This window comes from Sminthopsis crassicaudata, chromosome 1 (genome assembly GCF_048593235.1).
Source record: "Sminthopsis crassicaudata isolate SCR6 chromosome 1, ASM4859323v1, whole genome shotgun sequence".
In the NCBI taxonomy this organism is placed as follows: Eukaryota; Metazoa; Chordata; class Mammalia; order Dasyuromorphia; family Dasyuridae; genus Sminthopsis; species Sminthopsis crassicaudata.
In genome coordinates, this window is record NC_133617.1 from 392,145,188 (window position 1) to 392,165,049 (window position 19,862).

General features: G+C 36.0%; 1 protein-coding gene across 9 annotated transcripts in view; it reads right to left on the bottom strand.

The window, feature by feature from the left end:
* The window catches only part of SSTR5 (somatostatin receptor 5), a 360,218-nt gene that overhangs the window by 101,536 nt on the left and 238,820 nt on the right, over positions 1-19,862 (bottom strand). The window contains exon 5 of one of the 9 annotated variants that reach the window (XR_012484441.1): positions 8,849-10,519. The exons of the other annotated variants lie outside the window; for them this stretch is intronic. The gene's annotated coding sequence lies outside the window, so the exon portion shown is untranslated. Of the gene's footprint in view, positions 1-8,848; positions 10,520-19,862 lie in introns of those variants that run through there. 9 annotated transcript variants of the gene reach the window in all.

The window sequence follows — 19,862 nt, forward strand, 5'->3', positions numbered from 1 at the left end:
TAATTAATGGGTATTCCTTGACTTCCAATTCTTTGCCATTATTATAAGAGCTGCTATAAATATAAAAAATTACGAGTTCTTTTCCCTTTTTTATGATGTCTTTGGGATACAGTCTGAGTAGTAGTAGTATGGCTAGATCAAAGAATTGCGTAATTCTATATAATCCTTTGGGATAGTTCCAAATTGTTCTTCAGAATGGTTGGATCATTCCCAATTGTGTAGCAAAATAATAATAATAATAATTAATAAATAAATAAATAAAAGAAAAGTTGGATCAGATTCCAACTTTACATGGTTACATTTTTAATAATTGCTTCTATATAAATTAAAAAACTGGTACAGAAAGTTAGCTGCCAAGAGAATTTCTATTAATTAAATTCCATTTGTCCAACAATCTTTGCTAAAACATTCAAAATGTGTTTCATTATAAAAAAAAAACAAACTTGAGACCCTTGTAAAAGAAAATTATATTTAAGTATATGGTAAATCATTACAATTTTGACTACAACATTAATAATATGCAAAATGTTAATGATGATTTTTACAAGTGAGAACTTCAAAATTCTGAAAGTGAAATAATCATTTAGTAACAGAATCACAATACTTCCCACATCTCCTTCCTGCCTCACATATTGTACCCTTCCCAAAGAAAATAAGCCTCAAATTCAGTTAAGTCATAGTTATGGATTGACAGATTTAGTTAAATGGTTCACCAGTGTCAAATTTATAAACATTTCTAACCTGACATTTTTCTTTGGAGGCAGTGTCTGCATCACTTGAATTTATTTGTGTGTTTTTTTTCCTTAATATTCCTTAATATGTGGCATGGTTAAAAAAAAAAAAGGGCACAGAATTTTGGTTCAAATTCCATCTTGGTTATTTGTTACTATCAACATACCCACAGAGAAATTATTTCTTTGTGCCTCATGCACATGATGTGGAGTTTGAACTATCACAATCTATAAGAATTCTTTCAGCTTGAAATTCATTTCATTCCAATGAATAGAAGAGAATCCTTTCTAAGTATTGGAATGTCTTTTAGATAGCTCCCTAATATCCACCCTAAATCACAAATATCCACTAATTATCATGAAATTACCTGGTTTTTGCCTATGGGGCATATGCTAGTTGAAAACTGACCATTAACTAATTTAATCAATACTTGATATCCTTAAGTAATGGGATGCCCATAAGTCAAAATTATATTATTTGAAGCTGGAAATTATATTCATCAAAGGAAATAGTCTTCAACCAATAAAGCAGAGTATTCTCCTAAAGAAGTGAAGTGGGTATGGTGGAGCCAAGATATCAGAGAAAAGATAGGAATTTGCTGGAGCTCTCCCCAAAAACCTTTAAATATTGCCTCAAAGCAAATTCTGGAGCACCAGAACCCACATAATGATTGATTGAAATAATTTTAATAATAGTTTTTTTTTTATTTCAAAATACATGCAAAGTGGAACACAATTCAGCTAAGGCTGTCCTGGCACAGATCAGGATCCATCAAACCGGGAGCAGGACTTGTTGGTTACTGATTCAATGACCACAGTGGCAGTTTCTGGAGTTCTCAGCCCACAGAGAATAAGATGAGGTAAGGAAACTAGTCAGAAGAACATTGAAGAATTCTCTTTGCTAGCACTGGAGGCAGGATTCTGTTACGTTGCTCATACTTGGATGTGATTGACAATCCTGGGTTGAAGGGTAGGAAGGAGTAGTAACAAACCAGAGCTTGAGGGCTCAGGAAATTGGAGACCCTAGTCACAATTCCAGGGTGAAAAAGAGTGCCTATAGTCATTCATAGAACATACCACAGGCCAAGAGCATAGTAAACACACCTCTTCTTAGATTATATCACCTTGGAAGAGCCAAAAAATTATCCAAAATTATCTCTGGAACAAGTGAAAAGAAGGAAGGAAGGAAGGAAGGAAGGAAGGAAGGAAGGAAGGAAGGAAGGAAGGAAGGAAGGAAGGAAGGAAGGAAGGAAGGAAGGAAGGAAGGAAGGAAGGAAGGAAGGAAGGAAGGAAGGAAGGAAGGAAGGAAGGAAGGAAGGAGGGAAGGAAGGAGGGAAAGAGGAAGGAAGGAGGGACAGAGGGAGGAAAGAGGAAAGAAAAAAGGCAGGAAGGGAGGGAAGGAAGGAGGGAGGGAAGAAAGGAGGGAGGGTATAAAGAGCAGAAACTCTGTATGATTGATTTAATCCTACAACAAGGTGTTAACTCAGTGGAATTGATAAAACAATGGTTATCTAGTTTAACATGTGAGTTCTCTAATTCAGTATGGTTAATTTAATCTCACAACAAATAATGGTTCCCTAATGATATGATTGGTTTATATTCAGTATACTATAATGATGTAATTGTAATAAAGTATGTAAACTTGGGACAAACTCAGTCAGACACAGACTTCAAGATAGAGAGCAGACCATCCTGGTGGCTCTCCTGCCTCCTGCACCTTAAGAAGAGAAGACCAGAAAGCTAGCTGGATCCCAAGCAAAGAGGACAGATTATGAAGGAGATAATGAAGATTTTGGACTTTATCCCTGACTGTTCTCATAGTGATTATTCTGCTGAAATCAAGCCTAGTCCCGAGACTCCCAGAAAGCTAACCAAAACATTACAGGAAGGAGAGAAGAAGGGAGGAAGAGATAGAGGGAGGGAAAAAGAAAGGAGAAAACTTGAAGGATAAGAGGGTGGCCCTTCTGTTCTGGAAAGAGAACCTCATTTTAGAATAGAGCTGAAAGTCAAGAAATAGGTTGAAAATTAGGAAAAAGAAGAAAAATATCCTGGAAATTATAGAAAGTTACTATCACAAAAGAAAATCAAAGCAAACTCAGAAGACAAAAAGTCAAAATTCCTACTTCTAAAGATTTAAATATATATATATATATACATATATATATATACATATATATATATATATATATAAAGCTCAGGCCATGAAAGAGGTCAAAAGGATTTTTTAAGTAATAAGGGTAGAGGAAAAATGGAAACAGAAATAAGACTAATGAAAGAAAATCATAAAAAATGAACCATCAGCTTGGTAAAGGAGATAAAAAAAATTGCTAAAGAAACCATGCTTAAAAAGCAGAATGGGCAAAATGGGAAAAAATATACAAAAATTCACTCAAGGGAACTCATTAAAAAGCATAAGTGACCAAATGAAAAAGGAGATGCAAAAACTCATTGAAGAAAATAATTCCTTAACATTTGGAATTGAGCAAGGAGAGGCTATAAGACATCAACAATCAGTCAGACAAAATCAAAAGAATGAAAAAAACAGAAGAAAATGTAAAATTCTTCATTGGAAAAACTGGCCTGGGAAATAGATCCAGGACAATTAATTTAGGAATGATTGGACTACCTGAAAATGATGACCAAAAAAAGAACCTAGATTTCATCTTTCAAGAAATTATCAAGGAAAACTGCCCCAATAACCTAAAACCAGAGGATAAAATAGAAATTGAAATAATCTACTGATCAACTCCTGACAGAGATACCAATATGAAAACTCCCAGGAATATTAGAGTCAAATTTCAGAGCTCCCAGGTCAAGAAGAAAAAATTGCAAGCAGAGAAAAAGAAACAATGCAAATATCAGGTTAACAGAAGATTTAACAGTTTGTACAGTAAAAAATCTGAGAGTTTGGAATATGATATTTCTGAGTGCAAAAGAGCTAGGATTATAACCAAGAATCAGCTACCTATCAAAACTGAGTATAATCCTTCTGGGGGAAAAATAAACATTCAGTGAAACAGAAAACTTTCAAGCATGCCTGATTAAAAAAAAAAAAAAAAAAGACCACAGCTAAATAGAAAAAAGTAGAAAATTTAACTTTAAAATACAGTTCTCAAAAGAAGCATAAAAAGGTAACCAGGAAAAGACAATCATAAGAGATTTAGTAAGGTTAAACTGTTTACATTCCTGCATGGTAAGATGATTGCTTGTAGCTCCTAAAAACTTTCTCATTATGAAGACAGACTGAAAGCAGAGGCTTCAATTGAATATGATGGTATGATTATTTAAAAATAATAAAATTATAAGTTGTGAGAAAAAAAGAATGCACTGGAAAAAAGGGGAAGAATAGAGGTAGAATGGAGTAAATTATCTGATATAAAAGAGGACTGAGATTTTACTGTAGGAGGAAGATAGAAGAAAGGGGTAGTCATGTAACTTGTAAATCTTACTCTTAGCAGAATTGACTCAAAGAAGGACTAACATATATCCTCAATTGGGAAATGAAATCTCTCTTACTATACAAGATAGTAAGAGGGGAAGGGACTAACAGAACCGGTTTGGGTACTGAAACAAGGAAGGATAGATGGGGAGATAAAAGTCAGAAGCAAATTATTTTTGAGAATGGGCAGGGTGAAATGAAACAGAGACAGAGACAGAAATAGAGAGAGTCAGAGAGACAGAGACAGAGAAGAATAAATAGGGGAAATGGGATGGAGGGAAATATGTAGTTGATAAACTATATGAAAAAAATTATAAGTGTCTATGATAAATACCTTATTTTTCAAATACATAGAAAACTGGGTCAAGTTTATAGAAATAAGAGAGAAAAAAAAAGAAAAGAAAAAAGAGCCATTCCTCAATTGATAAAATCAAAGGATATGAACTGGCAGTTTTCAAACAAAATCATATTCATATGAAAAATATGCTTCTAAATCACTATTGCCTAGAGAAATGCAAATTCAAAAAAAAATGAGCACAGACCCAAGTTACTCAAGACCTACACATGTCTCAAAATGTGCACTTCTTTCTTATAGACAATTCTGATGGTCCAGAAATCTGAGTTGCCAATTTCAGCTATGTGGGGTTTTTAACATTTTAGTTTTTCCAATTACATGTAAAACAATTTTAGTATTATTTTTTCAAATTTGAGTTCGAAATTTTTCCCCTCTCTCCTTCCCCATTGAAAAGGTAAGCAATTTAACTGAACTATGAACCAATACCTAACAAATATGACAGAAAAGGAAAATGACAAGTGTTGGAGAGGATGTGGGAAAATTAAAACTAATAAATTGTTGGTGAAGTTGTATACTGATTCAAACATTCTGGAGAACAATTTGGAACTAATTTGGAACAAACAGCTAGCAAACTATGTATACCCTTTACCTGAGCAATACCACTAATTGTCTATATCCCAAAGAGATTTTTTTTAAAGGATGAATATATACAAAAGCATTTATAGTCACTCTTTTAGTGATAGCAAAGAGTTGGGAATTGAAGGGATGCCCAACTGTTGGGAATGATTGAACAAGTTGTTATTTATGATTGTGATGGAATACCATTGTGTTACAAGAAATAATGAGCAATATGCTCTCAGAGAAACCTGGAAAGTCTTAACATGAGCTAATACAAAGTAAAATGAGAAGAACCAGGAGGACATTATACACAATAACAGCAACCTTGTATGATGATCTATTGTGAATAACTTAGCTATTCTCGGTAACATAATGTCTCACAAATACAATTCTGAAGGATTTATGATGAAAATTGTTGTCCATCTCCAGAGAAAAACTGGAGGAGCTTGGATGCAGATCAAAGATTTATTTTTTCCCCTTAGTTTCCTTTCTCTGTATTTTGTTTCACAGCATGTCTTACATGGAAATGTGTTTTGCATGACTACACAAGTATACCCTATATTAAATTGCTTGCCTTTTCAATGGAAGGGAGGGGAATGATAGAGACAATCTGCTCAATCTTTGAAAAAATAATGTCACAATTGTTTTTACATATAATTGAGAAACATAAATTAAAAAAAAAACCAACAACTGCAATTAGCAACTCAGCTTTTTGAACCACCAGAATTGTCAATAAGAAATAAATGAGTCATTACAGAAGAGGAAACACATTTTGAGGCATGTGCAAGTCTTTGTGTAGCCTGGGTCAATGCCCATCTTTTTGAAAATAGGAAAAAAGAGCCAAGGAATCTGCAGAGTAGAATATGGAAAAGAAATAAATAGCTATTGAGAATTTTCAATAAAATAATACAAAACCAAAAATAGTACATTATTGAATTTTGTCAGGCATTGAAATCAACATTGATTGATTGAAATTTCTGACATTCTCTTCTCTTTTTTGAAAATCATAACTACTTATGCCCTCCTCCAATCCTGAAGCGACTTTTCCTATTATTTTGTTGTTTTTCATTTGTCCTGATTCTTTATGACTCCATTTGGGGTTTCTTGCCAAAGATACTATAAAGCTTTGCCATTTCCTTCTCTAGCTCATTTTACAGATAAGGAAATGGAGGCAAACACAGTTAAGGGACTTGCCCAGAGTCACACATATAGTAAGTATCTGAGACTGGATTTGAACTCAAATTGTCCTGACTCCAGGTTGGGTGTTCTACTCCCTGTGTCACCAAGCTGCCCCTTCCCATTCTTTACAATCTGTCAACAAGATCACTAACAAGAGTTTAGCAATCCCATTTGCTTATCCATCAGGAGCTTAAGAAGTGTCTGACCTGGTCCATGAATTCATGAAAGATTTGTAGATATTATCTTTCCCTAATCAACTCCCTATTAGCCTTTTTGCTGTATCCCTTGCAATGTAGAGGCAAAATAAAAGAGTAAGTTGGACAGCTCCACCATCTTCCCATGATCATAATCCCATCCATCCGCTTAAGTGTCCTTTCCTTACTTTGACTGGTCTTTTGTCCACTATAGCTAAACCCTTTTTGTTGTCTAGATTTGGTTACTAACACTAGTAAACGTTTAACAAGTATCTTGGGGGTAAAGGACAAGAGACACTAAAGGGAAATGTAAGCCCAACAGACTCTTGGATTTAATCTACTAGAGAATTATTTTCTCTATCACTTTCTTAAATTTAGAGAATCAAATAATAAATCAGGTCCTGGTTTGTAGCATTTGCTAGTTTCCCAGCATGTAAATGCTCACAGTAAAGATTTAACAATAAGCTCTCCTGAATTAATCCAAGCTGGCTACAGCATATTGCCCTGGAATTTCCCAAACAAGATTCAGGATCATGGCAATCTTTTGTATTTAACAGGATTACGCTCTGATCACTTGGACATATCTAGCTGCTAAGATGCACATCTAGGTAGGGCAGGAGAATGGATGCCATAGCAACAGCTAGGACCTCTACCCTCCCACTGACTCAGCTCCTCACCAAGCATTCTGCAGAACCTGGGAGCCAAGCTCAAGTGGCACCTCCTGAGGGCTTCTCTGAAACCCACAGACCAGCAGCTACTCACAGCTCCCCCTCCCACCACCCATAGTGGTTCTGCAATGTAAGACCCAACATGGGTCATAACTGTCCTTCCACCTCCAGAAGCCCTTGGTAATTCCCCACCTGAGTGTCTAGAAGCCCTGTTCATCTGCTGATGGGAACCCCAGAACCCCTCCTTAGCCCACCTAATCACAAGTTGGGCACCCAACCTCCTCTCCCTGATAACTTGGAAAATGTTCTACCTATTAAGTAGGACACCTGCACTGGGTGCCCCTTGGACAAAGGAGTGCCCCCAGAGCAGTTTCTAGCACTGGGACCTGGGGAGGAACCTGCCCTTTCTCCTTCAGTCCCTCAGAGCTGTGCCCACAGGGAAATCATCACCAAGCTAAGATATTAGAACTGGTCATCCTGACTGAGGAACCCAACACCCATAGTGTGCCTGAGAGAAGAAACCTTATCCTGGCTGCCCTGGGGCTTTGAGTTGGACCCTGAAGACAGCTGGACAAACTGCTTACCTGCTTCTATCACCTTTACTGAGTCCAGGAGAAGCAAAAAAGAAAGAGGGGTCACCAGCTCCCCTGGCATCTCGGCTTTCAAGATAGGGACCAGCATGGGAAATGTTTCCTTTCTAGAGATGGCTAGGCCTGGGTTTAGAAACCCTAGCCCTACCCAGTGATTTGTATGTCATGTGCACTTACACCCTTATTCACCACAATCTAGACTTTATCCCACTTTGGGATTGGAGCCAGGTTTACAGCAGCAGCTCCCTGCAAGCTCAGCCCACTCCACTAAGACACCTTCCAGGGAGCCCCCCCCATAACTGCCACCTTGGTCCCCTAAAGGAATCCTTTGAACCTCAGACTCAGCAGAATTTATTCTGATTACCTAACCTCCCCCCAACTTGGAACTCCTCCCATAGGAACTCAAAGCCTTTCTTAACACAAGACCCTTCCTCAATAGTACTAACACAAGACCCTGCAGGGGCTGACCTAATCACCACTGGAACATCAAAACACCACTTCTTCATCCATATGAAGTATCAGCTAGGAAATCACCTCCATGTCGTGGACTTTATACCAGACCCCCAAAAGCTTGTACAACAGAATGCCTCAGAACACCTTCTGGTACCTCCAATAACCTTGAAGAGAATTTAATCCCCTCCTCCCACAGACATCACAACCTATCATCATCATCTTCATCGTGACTCCTCAATGTGGGGGCTGGCATCAAATATATGTGCTGGGTCTTTTCTTTTTCACTTTTTCATTTTTCTTCTTTCTCACTTTCTCACATTCTCAGTTGACAACTTCATCAGTTCCCATAGTCCCACTTGCCATCTCTTTGTAGATGAATCCCTAGGAACATATATATATCTATATTCTAATATCTATATCTATATCTATATCTATATCTACATCTATATCTATATCTATCTCTTATATATACACACATACCTTTAACTTAGACCTTCTTGCCTTTTTCTTGCTCCAGATGCAACAAGTTCTCAATTCATTAGCAATGCTCTTGGTCAAATAGGTCACATGCTAAAGTTTAGGCATTTTTCTTTCCTTCTTATTACGAATTATAAGCAATGTTTACTTTTACATAAAAAAATTAAATCTTAGCAGAATATTTGATATCTTTTACGGTTGCCAAATTTTTTACATTAAGTTGGGTCTTGATTCAAAGTTTAAGAAGCTTTGTTCTACAAGAAGTCTTCCCTAATCCCTCTTACTTTCAGTGTTTTCTCTCTTCATTTTCTATTTATCCTGTATAGAGTTTGCTTTGCACATATTTGTTTACAGTTGCTTCCCCCCCTTCCCCCGCATTAGATTGTAAATATCATCAGGGCAGGGGATTTTTTTGCCTCTTTTTGTATCCCCAGTGCTTAGCACAGTGTTTGGCACATAGTAGGCACTTAATAAATATTGATTGATTGATAAAAAAATAATTGGAAGCAAAATAATACCTTCTGCCCTCCAGGTTTTATAGGATCAGAAGGTCATTTAGTCTGCTCCCACTTTTCTGAGGGAAAAGTCATTTTTGAATCAAGGGAATCTTATTAATAATTCAAAACCCGATTCCCCAGTTCGGAAGCCAAGAACTACTGGGGGCCATTGTTCTGAGATTACTTGAAGGGAAGGTGGAGGGTCAGTCTACATTACAGGGGTTCTCACACTACAGCCCGGTGAGGAGGTTTATGTGGCCCGCTAGGTTATGGCAAATGGTGCTGATAATCAGATCTGGTGTAGCAACAGAACCAGCTGCTGAATGAGGAATACAGAGGATGAGAAGAACAGATTTCAGATGGAGAGTTAAAACTGCCTGGAATAATAGAATGTGAGACAAAAATAGAGAACAAAAGCAGAGGATAAGGTTGAGTAAATAAAAAGTTTCAAGCTCATCCAGAGCTTAAAGAGTTGATTCAGAATAGTGGGCATGTGTAAGTGGGCCAGTAACATGAAACAGAGAAAACTCAGAATTTGGGGAAATTGGAAAGAGTGAGTAAAGGTAGCTGGAAGAGAAGGCTTTCTGAAGGATATTACATTTCAGGTGGCTCTCAAAAAGGTTACTGCATCACTGAAATATAAATAGTCTGTTTCCCACTCACCATCTTTAATTTCCTTATATCCATAAAGATTCTACTTGATAAAGTTATGAGTTAGGTTTGTCCCATCAAATACATTTTAATTCATTCTCAGGTTTTTCAGAAGTATGTTCAATAAGATTTTTGGTAACACTTTCAATCACATAAGATTTAATAAACCTTTAGCAAGCAGTGGCAATTTAATTAACTCTCAACTGATTGCTAGAAAAATATTATGGAGATTGGAAAGGTAATAAGTGAATGAAATTGCTGAGCTACATTTAACAAGATCTATGAGAAAGAGGCTGTGTGCCTGAACAGAAAGATGCCTGTCATTTACAAGGAAAAACTGGGGAGCAGAGGCAAGTGAAATTCAGAGACACCTTTCTGAGCCTCACCAGGACCCTGCTCCTACCCCAAGAGAACTTTTCCTAGTCCATAATGCAAACATTAAAGAAATCTGGATGGGACCAAGATCAAATGAGATAATATTTGTTAAACGCTTAGCATAATGCCTGGCAGATAGCAGGCAATTAACAAATTCTTGTTCCCTTCCTTGCCTCCCTTTTCCTCCTCATTGGATTTCATGGTACCAACCTTTTGGGGTCTCTTTGAACCTAAACAGGAGGTGCACAACTGAACAGGTGAAGATTGGTTCCATCACTTCTCCATCTCTCAAAGTCTGGTAACTTGGGCACTTAGCCTGTATCCTGCAAATTGTAATGTGCTCTGGCTTTTCCTGAAGAGGAAACAAGGAAGGGTTTGCTTTAGAAAAGGCCCTGGTTGGGAGTCATTTGCCTATTGACAGCACACTCAGCCTATAAACTCAATTCAGATGCAACCTTCCATATGAAAATTTCTTCATTTCTATCCTCACCACACCCAACAGCCCAAATATGATCTCAGTGTTCTATCCTTTCACTGAGAATTAAATGATGTTTTACATATATTTCTACCATGTTTAACATATATTGGACTACTTGCCATCTAGGGGAAGGAGCAGGGAAAGGGGGAGGAATTGGAACACAAGGTTTTCCAAGGGTTAATGTCGAAGCCATGCATATAATTTGAAAAATAAAAAAAAACTTTAATTTAAAAAAGATGTTTTAATGTGTTTTGTGGTTGTCTTTTTATTTTTTTAATCATACCTATTTGGGTAGCTAAGTGGCACAGTGGATAGAATACGAGTTCTGGATCCAGAAAAACCTGCATTCAAAGCCAGCCTCAGTCTCGCAGCTGTGTGAACCTGATAAAGTCACTTAACTCTGTTTGTTTCAATTTGCTCATCTGTAAAATGAGCTGGAGAAGGAAATGGCAGCTTCACTCTAGTATTGTTGCCAAAAAAATCATGAATGAGATCAACAAATAGTCAGGTATGACTGAAATGACTAAATAACAATAAATAAGATTGTGAGCTTGCTGAGGATAGGCTTTGTTAATTTTAAAATTTCTTTCTACCCACCCTCCCTCCACAATCTAACATAGGACCTTGTATAGAACCTTCTATGTACTTGATATGTATTAAATATAAAGTAAGGGAAGAAAAAAAGGAGGAGGGAAATGAAAGATGAGAGAAGAAGAGATCAAAGGGAGGGGAAACAGATAAAAGGAAAAAGGGAAGAGAAAGAGAAAAGGAGAAGAGAGGACAATTTTAGCAGGGAAGAAAGTGAGAAAGTCGGAGATGAGGGTACAAGACAGCAAAAGGACTGTCTTACAGAATAAATCTACTAAAGGCACCAGAAAAATTCAATCTGACAATTGAGAAATTAGTGAGAAAACACCCTAGAGGCTGTGGCAAAGACAGTAAGCATTTTCTAAGCAGAGCATTTCCTTGCTTTCTTACTGTTTGTTGTTGTTTTTAAATCAGAAATCCCCTTCCCAATGGCTCCTGTGAAGACGTGACTACCCTGATCTTTTAAGAGAACCTATATCAAACTTTGAGGAGGTTAGGAAGCTCCCTTGTGGAAACTGGGGAAAGTGGTTAATGTGAAGTGAAGGATTCAGTGACTTGTAGAATGAATTCAATTCAACTTGACAAATATTTATTAACACTGCTAAGTGTGAAAGCAGCTCTGGCACTGAAGGAGGAGAGCACTGGGTCTCAAGAGCTTAAGGAAGGATTAAAAGGTAGTGATATGTTAGTGGGTTAACTGTGATCAGTAGACATTGCCTAGGAAAGGCTGTGTAGAACTGAGACTTGGCAAACCTTCAAGCACCTGCAATTGTAAATGCAAGTTATTTCATTCTTACCTTTATGTTTGCAGGAGCTCAAATGGAAATAGTCCTGGGACAAGTGCAAATCCTGCTAGCATTGTTGAAAGTGTTTAGTGAACATTTTTTTTGGACAGATGAATAAAACAATGGATTTTTTTTTGTAATTGAATTAAAGTGTGGAAATTCTCTCTACTTGGGAAAAATCTCTGAAAGCTTGTTTGACAGCATACTCTATGTAATTACATTATTATCATTTTTACCATCTTAACATTCAAAATCTTGAATTTTACTCTTTGCAATCAGAGAACAGCTACATTTCAGCTGGTGTAGCAGGTGATAAGAGAGGCAACATGGTATAGTGTGGTTAAAAAAAACTAGCATTGAAACCAGGAACATCTGGGTTCCAATACTGCCCTTGAAAATTCTGTCTACATAATTCTGGATAAGTCATTCAGCCTTTCAGTGCTCTATGTAACTCTTTAAAAAATTAGACCCTTTTTTATTCTATGTATTAATATTTTTTCTTTTTAAAAATCTTACTAGTATTTTATCTTTTCCAATTATATATAAATATGGTTTTCAACATTCATTTTTATAAGCTTTTGAGTTCCAACTTTTTCTTCCTGTTCAAGACGGCAAGTAATCCGATATAAATCACACGTACAATCATGTTAAAAATATTACCATAGTAGTCATATTGTGAAAGAAGAATCAGATCAAAAAGGAAAAGCTACAAGAAAAAATATGAAAAAAGAAAAAATAATCTATTTTGATATGTGTTTTTCTATCTTCAAGAAAAAAAGAAGCAGAGAACTTGCATTACTAGAGGCAGTTTCCTCCCCTGGATGAATATAATGAAATCACAGATAAAATCCCTATCCTGGACCCTAGTGCAATCAAAATAAAATTTCTTTGTTCTCTTGATAACCTAACATCTGAAAATAATTTCAGACTATCCCCAAATATTCCTTCCCCAAATCCCTTTTGATAAATATTTGCAAAAAAAAATATTTTCTCCTTCATTGAAGATTACTAGAGTACTTTGTCTGGGTCCTCATGTATTTGTGCATATGACATATCCTCCTTCTACTCTCAAAATATATGCTCTCTGAGAGCAGGGACTTTAATTTGCAGCTGAGAGACCATAGTGCCTAATATAGTGCCTATTATTAAACAAGTGCTTATTAACTGTTAAGCACTCCTCCCTAACCACTGATTGATGATAGAATTCCACCATCTAATCTTTGTCCTTTAATATTTGTCTGCTTCAAAATTCTCCTAATTCAGTATATGATACATTTTGCCAAGAAAAGAAATGATTCAATTCTTGATGTTTGCCAGGCACCCAGATCCTGGTTGTTGTCTTGGTTAAGAAGTAGGGATGTGAAGTTGGTCAGATGGACTGCCCAGCTCCCACTGCTGCTGCTATTACTGGTCCATTGTGAGCAGGAGCACAGAATGGCCAAGCATCAGTGGCCAGACCCCAGGAGGAAGCAGCGGGGCAGAGGACCCAGGACTCCTGGAGCCCTGAACCTGGCCAAAGCCCTGAAAAGAAGAGGACATGAGACCATAGCTTCTGCTTCTACATCTAGACACCAGCCCTACTCTCCAAGGAAGCTTGAACAGTGTGGGATGGGGAGAGAGTATAAAATTCAAGGTTCTTCTCAGAAGCGAGTTAGATGGAGAAGGGCTGGGCTGGATTGTTTCTCCATAGCTGGAAGCCCCACTTGCCCCTTTGAGGAATTGAGTGGGGAAGGATGTTTAGTTGGTAGACTGGCGATATATTGCTTATGTAAAAATCCATTCAGTAGTCATTATTTTTGACATGTTGTGACTTCTGAAACCAATTAATGACAAATACTGAGGTGCCAGTGTTTACTCTGCTCCTTCTCAGTCACTGACACCTTAAAGTAAAGGAATTTTCAAGAAAAGGTTGTAGGAATTCAATAAGTAGGAGTCTCTTAGAAATTCGAAGGGCAAGTATTGACCCCACCAAACATACCCAAAAAATAAAAAAGGAGCACCGAAAGGAGAAGTGATAGACTTTGCTAGCTTCAAAATTTTGCTAGCTAGAATGAGTGAACCTGGCCTCGAGCTCAGGAGAAGCTACAAATAGATTATCTTCTACCTGCCTCCCTTTCTGGAACCTAATCAAATGTCTCCCTTCTGTCTCCTTAGGTTCTGGCTTCCTCTTCTGCTCCTTGGCTTAATTTCATGTTTTCTTCTTTATGCTGCTTCTTCCCTTTCTACTGCTTTCTTCAAAGAAACTTAGAAGATCCAATAAACAAATTAATTCTGAGAATATTTTAATTTGATGAAAACCTGTTCAGTGTAAACAAGTGGAGAAAAATGAACCTCCAGATGTTCTAAATAACAGGGGGATTCTTTGCTGCTACCTTCCTTCCTGGCATCTTCCTTGCCAATATGGAACCATCTATATCAGACCCTACCAGCAACCTCCTTTCTAGGCTGGCCCAATTCAACTGAATTCAGCAAATATTTAGAAGCCACCTACTAAGTGTAAGGCCATAGGGTCAGCCTTGAAAATAAAAAAATAAAGCAGTCCTGTTTCCATGAACAGTAAGAGATAAGGATGGAAAAGTAGTTTGGTAACTAATTGCGGAGAGCCACAAAAGCTGAAGGCATTGGAAAGCAACTGAAGGTTCTGTAGTAGAGGACTGGAATACTCCCAGTAGGGAAGTAGGAGAGTGTAGTCAGCAGTGTTAAGGACAGTTTGTAGTATGAATATTTAGGGAAACATTTGTTGTTAGGGAGAGGCTTGTTGTGAGGAACAAATAAGATAATGTTGGTAAAGCACTTGGCAGTGTCTGGCACATGATAGGCATTATATAAAAGTACACATCTCTTTTTCCTGATGCTCTTAGAAAACCTAAGAGAAATTTCTTTAGAATAAACAGAAGCTATAAATTACAAGATATTCAGTTGAGTGAAGTGAAAGCAGTGAATGTAGACTTTTTCTTAGATATCTAGTAGTGAATGAGAAGAAAAGACAAAAGATTAAATGGGCCAAGAGAAGGACTTGGTGGACAGGGAGATCTTTGGTTTTTGCCTTTTTTTGTATGTGTTTATTTGTTTGTTTCTTTGTTTTATTATGCATTTATTTATTATGTTTAACAATTATACATAAAAATTTTAACATTGATTTTTTTTTAAAATTCTGAACTCCAAATTCTTTCCCTTCCTTCTTACCTTGAGAAGGCAAGTAATTTGAAATCACTTTATACTTGTGAAGTCATAGATAAATCCATATCAGTCATGTTGTAAAAAAAAAAAAAAAAAGTTTTTAAAGTATGCTTCAATCTACATCCAAGGCTCATCATTCTGTCTATGGTGGTAAATCACATTTTTCATCTTGGATCCTCTGGGATTTGTCTTGGATTATTATCTTTACCAGAGTAGCTAAGTCTGCCATAGTTGATTATCCTTACAATATACTGTTACCAGATACAATATTCTCTTGGTTATGTTCACTACACTTTGCATCAGTTCATGTACTTCTTCCCAGATATCCCGCTCATCATTTCTTATAGCACAATATATTCTATTACAATTATATACCACAACTTGTTCAGACATTCCACAATGAGTACTCCCTCTATTTCCAACCTCCTAAATTATTTGAAAAAATGTCTTGCTCTGACCTTTTGTTGACTCTGTCATTCTAAAATTTAATTTGCTGCATTACTTTAAAGTTGTTTGGAGGAGAACATTGGGAGAACTCAGCTGAGTGCTTTCTCTACTCTATCATCTTGATTCCCCTAGTTGCTTTTTAAGGCCCAGAAACAGCAAATAAAATAAAGAATCCTATATGTCTGGCTGTATTTTTTAACACTATAAATCATAGACTCATAGACTGAGATCTGAAAGGAATCTTAGAGGCCCTGTTCATCTTATTTTATAGGGAGGAAATGGAGATACGTGACTTGCCCAGAGTCACACAATTAGCAACCATCTAAACTAGGATTTGAACTCAGGTCTGCCTCCTTCCAAGTGCAATGCCCTACCATTCTTCTAGTCTACTTCTACCTTGGGTTAGATTTTAAGCAAAAAGCATTTACTAAGACTGATTCCTAATAAAAAAAAATAATAATAATTTTAAAAAACATCAATGAAGAAATCTTTGCCTTCAAAAGACATTTTCATTTGTTAATGAAAGAAAAAAAATCATTTTTAAAAATTCTGAAATCCTTTATTTGTTCAGAAGTTCCATCTTATAATAAACTGAATAAATAAATTGGCCTGAATCAACTCATTATTGAAAAGACCCCACTCCATCAGAATTGATCATCACAGAATCTTGTTGCTATGTTCTCTCAATTCTGCTCATGTCACTTAGCATCAGTTCATATAAGTCTCTCCAGGCCTTTCTGAAATCAGCCTGATGGTTGTTTCTTATAAAAGAATAATATTCCATAACTCATTCAGCCATTTTCTAACTGACGGACAGCCACTCTGTTTCCAGGTTCTTGCCATTACAAAAGGACTACTAAAAACATTTTTATACATGTGGATCATTTTTTCTTTTTCATGATCTCTTTGCAATACAGGCCCAGTAGAGATACTTAGCCCTTTGGGCATAGTTCCATATTGTTCTCCAGAATGTGTGGATCAGCTTACAACTCCACCAACAATGCATTAGTGTCCCAGTTTTCCCACATCCCATCCAACATTCATCATTATCTTTTCCTATCATCTTAGTCAATCTGAGAGGGATATAATAGTACCTCAGAGTTATCTTAATTTTCATTTTTCTTATCAATAGTGATTTAAAGTATTTTTCATATGACTAGAAATGGTTTTAATTTTTCATCTGAAAATTATCTGTTTATATCCTTTGACAATTTATCAATTGGAGAATGACTTGTATTCTTATAAATTTGAAGTAATTCTTTATATATCTTAGAAATGAGACTTTTATCAGAATCCTTGGATGTAAAGATATTTTCCCAGTTTTCTGCTTCCCTACTAAACTTGCCTGCATTTGTTTTGTTTGTTCAAAAACTTTTTAATATGAACAAAATTATCCATTTAACATTTCATACTGTATTCTAGTTCTTTTTTGCATACATTTCTTCCTTCTCCCCAGATCTGAGAGGTAGACTATCCTTTGTTCTTCTAATTTGTTTATAGTTACACTCTTTATGTCTAGATCATGAACCCATTTCAACCTTATTTTGTTATAGGGTGTTAGGCATTGGTCAACACCTAGTTGCTGCCGTATTATTTTCTAATTTTCCCAGCATTTTTTGTCAAATTATTAGTTCTTATCCCAGAAGCTGGGATCGTTGGGTTTATCAAACACTAGATTACTATAGTTATTGACTAATGTGACTATTATGAACTTAATCTATTCCACTTATCAACTACTCTATTTCTTAGTCAGTGTCAAATGGTTTTGATGACTGTTGCTTTACAGTATAATTTTAGATCTAGTACAGCTAGCCTAACTTTATTTGCTTTTTTTTTTCATTAATTCCATTGAAATTCTTGACTTTTTGTTCTTCCAGATAACTTTGTAAATATTTTTTCCAGCTCTGTAGTTTTTTTGTTTTTGTTTTTGTTTTTGTTTTTGTTTTTGCAGTTTGATTGATATGCACTTAATAGCTATCTGTTTGACCTAATGTAAGTCTGGGTCTCAATTTCCTTGTCTTAAATGAGGAGTTAGGCTTGGATGATCTCTAAAGGCTCATACCTCTATAGCTTATGCTCCCAAATCTGATACCCTTTTCCCATGGCAGGTCATCAAATTCTCACTGATAACTATCACATCACATCTAACTCTTCTTTAACCAAATACTCTTTGTTCCTTCAATAGATCCTTATATGAGATGAGTCCAATCCTTTCTTCATCCTTGTTATCATTATGAACCCACTCATCAGTTTTTATCCTAAAAGGTGATACCAGAACTGAATAAAATATTCCAAGCAAGTGAGAGGAGAGCAGAACTCTTCTCTCTCTCATTCCCTCTGCACTCTGAACTTTTTTTTTATGTCCATAGTCAGAGATTATCTATTTCCTATATTTAGCAAGCAATCTCCTATCATTTAATGAAGAACCATTTGAAAAAAAAATTAAATTAAAGAAACTGACCCAGGTCTTTTTGTGCTCCCTTCATTCCATTCATTGCATAAAGTTTTTCATTTCTAAGTTTCCAAGTTTAAGGACATCAGATATTGAACCATTCAAATGTAAGTCATTTAATTTTCTACTCAGAGGGAAATAAAAAAGCTCACATTAGACTCAAATTCATTCACACCTATAAATTTTTAAATCAATAAAAATCATCTTTGTTCATTGAATGCAAACAGAAAAGTTATTTTTATGGTGTGTTGGACATTTAGTGATTCATTAATCCATTTCATTTCATTTTATATTTGAATTTCAAATGGGATCAGAAAGCAGAAATCCTCTTTACATGAAAAAATCATTAATAAGTTAGCATGAGGAATCAAATAATAGACCAAATATCCTAAGGACCTGAAGTCCTTGAACTTTTAGAAACATATAGCGATAAACAGACAGCAGATAAACAGAAAAATAGTTAGGTAGATTTAGATGCATACAAATACATATATACACACAAATATATACATCATATATATATATATATATATATATGCAGTTAAACATTATAATTATACATATATAGATAACTTTAAATATAATTTAATTTTTCTTTGCAATCCTGTGCTTTATGTTATGCACCTAAAAATACTATTTTGAGAAAAGGTCCATAGACTTCACCAATCTGCTAGAGGGATCCAAGACAGACAAATGGTATGAACTCCTCTGTCTTTAGTCAAAGAGAAATTGTTTGAAGGTAGAAGGTTTGTGTGTTTGTTTGATGGATTCAGGATGTCAGGAGATCCACAGGATACTGTGATAATGACCTCTTCTAAAACAGATCATATCATGTCCCTTCATTCCTTCTTATCTTATGTAATCTTGATCCATGTAATTCTGTCAGCTCTCCATTGTTCAGCTCAGTGATTTGCAGTCCTCCTTCTTGTTTGTTTAATATTTCATGAATACCAGTACAGGTTGTCCATTTTATTCCTTGACACTTAGCATAGTGACTAGTGGAATAGACACTTAATAAATGTTAGTTCACTCATCTTACCATTATACTGGAAATAGCATTGGTCTACTGTTTAGGGTGTGGCTGAGGCAGTCAACTAACCATTGGTTTAGTTTCCATAGGTTTTAGTGTGCCTCTAACTCTTGTTAAGGATAGTATTAAATTTTAATTGTTATTATTTTTTTAATTTCCCAATTTAGACATGAGCAGACAAACTTCAATTCTGAGAAGACACAATGTTATCATCACTTCTACTAGTCAGGCTTCCAAATTCTCCTCACCCCAACTGGGATCAATCAAGAAATACCAACTTTTTTTTATTCTTCTTTGAAATTAGAATAGATGTGCTCTCTAAAACTTTGGTTCTTACATAACATCTAGAACTATAAGAGATTTTAGAGACCATCCAATGTGGGGATGCTTTACTATTTTGTGTTCTGGATCCTCTTGGGAATCTAGTTAAGATTATAGATCCTTTCTCAGAACAATGTTTTTAAATGCATAAAACAAAATACATAGGACTATACAGAAAATGATAGAATATAGTTTCTAGGGGAGATAGCAATAAATTTAAGATCCCCTCACCTTAGGGTGCTTCTGTTCTCACAATCTCTCAGTGATTCTAAAATCTTCTGGCTTTAAAATCTGTGATTTTGATGGTCTCTCCCCCCCCAACCTTGGAGTAGGATTGTTCTGGTATCTATCAATGATTGTAAAAATCCTCTGACCTAGGAATATAATACTATTTCTTCTCTTAGACTTTAGGGA